This window comes from Galeopterus variegatus, unplaced genomic scaffold, assembly GCF_000696425.1.
Source record: "Galeopterus variegatus unplaced genomic scaffold, G_variegatus-3.0.2 Scaffold17294, whole genome shotgun sequence".
Classification (NCBI taxonomy): Eukaryota; Metazoa; Chordata; class Mammalia; order Dermoptera; family Cynocephalidae; genus Galeopterus; species Galeopterus variegatus.
In genome coordinates, this window is record NW_007743405.1 from 21,272 (window position 1) to 23,180 (window position 1,909).

A 1,909-nucleotide genomic window follows, 5' to 3' on the forward strand; every position below is an offset into this window, starting at 1 on the left:
TCTGTCTCTGACTATTTCTTCTCTGTTAGAAAACATTAACTCACGCTGGATGCAACTGGATCTCAAATCTTCATTTGTTGCTCTGATCACTCTGCATAACTGATGTCTGTAGGATATTCCTATAATATCTGATTATTGCCTCAAACTTTCCGTGTTTGAAAGGCAAATTACCTTGTATTATAAAGGAGCTTTCCCTCCTGATGCCCCTAGGCTGTTAGGAGATGGGTCAGGAAGAGCATCTTGAGAACGTTCATATAAGCTGAGGCTAGAATATTCTTAGGAGTTGACCAGATATGAGTGGAAGAGGGAGAAATAGCTTTCCAGGTTGTAGATACCATTTGTTCACTCAACAAAAGAGTGTCAGCTGCCTACTATGTGCTGTGCACTGTGCTAGACCCTAGGCAGTGAGCAAGTCAAGCATGGTCCCTGCCTTCATGGGGCTTATCATCTAGTGACAGCAACAGAAATATTAAATAAATCATAACAGCTGTGTTAAGTGCTGTGAAGAAAGTATGGGAGTACATAATAGATGGACTTACCCTTGTCTGAGATTGGGGTCAGAGAAAGCTTGCCAGAGGAAACCACAAGTAAGCTGAGGCCTTGAGAGTACATGAATTAACCAGAAAATATGGGAAGAAGTGAAACAAGTGGCATTCATGCTATAGATAGCATGTGGAGGTTTTGAGTTGGGCAGTTGGCTCGTGGGTTCTGGGAACTGAGAGGTCAGTGTAAATTAGGGGCATGGTAGTGGTAAGTGAGGCTAGATCAGGAGTCAGGAGTCATAGGGCTTTGTAGTCCAGGGTTAAGACTCCCCAGTGTATCCTAAGAGCAACAGGGACACATTCAACATCTCCAAATGCAACGTTTCAGTATCATCTATGGCACTTCCGTGCAATTTATCATCACATTTTCATCAAGTCCCATGGATTCTTTTCTTATAAGGTCTCATGCCAGTCACTTCTACTTTTGCTCAGGACTGTTTCCCATGATTCTCATCTTACATATTTCAGAGCTTTAAAATACCATAGCAAGCACTATTTGGTACCATAACATTGAGCTGGTACCAAGGAAAAATGTTGAAATTTTGCCTCATGAATTTGTAAGAGAGCTTGATTACAGCAGTGAACAGTTCTATCAGACAGAAACACTACATGAAGAACAACCAAGAAAAGATTTCATTAATAGTGGGTGCTTGTATAGACATTATAAAATAATATTATACTATAGTAGTAATTTTGTCATAATTATTGCTGTTTTGTTTAATGTTCTTATGTCTTTTCATTTTTTTATACAGTGGTGCTAAAATATCTAATATTTATAGTGTATTGTAGAAAAACCCCACAAAAATGTTTGAGAATCATCATTTTATTGTCTCATATCTTATTATCCTTAAGAGGTTACCTCTAATATCATTGTATTGTTTATAGGATAAAGTCCAGACTCTTTAGCTCGACCTTCAAAATCCACTACAGTCTATAAGATTCCCTTATCAGCCACATCTGCCCATATTCTCCAAGAGTTTCAAATTTGTTGTTGTTGTTTTGGCCAGCCCGTTGTCACAAAAGAAAGTTGAACTTCAATATCTTTCAGCGGAAGATGAAATCTCCTTTTAACACAGTTCCCTCAACTCCCGATTACTCTAAATATTTTATATATTTTTACCTCTTGGAGACATCTGCATATATGGCTCTTTGTCTACTGAACTTTATTATGTTAATTTATTTGTAATTTTACATATTTGTAGGGTACGGTGTGTTGTTTCAATACATGCATATATTGTACAATGATTCACATAGGGTAGATAGCTTATTCATCACCTTCATTTACCTTCTCTTCGTGATGATCATAGTCAAGATCCTCTTTTCTAGTTAGTAAGAAATATACAATATAATATTATTAACTCTAGTCA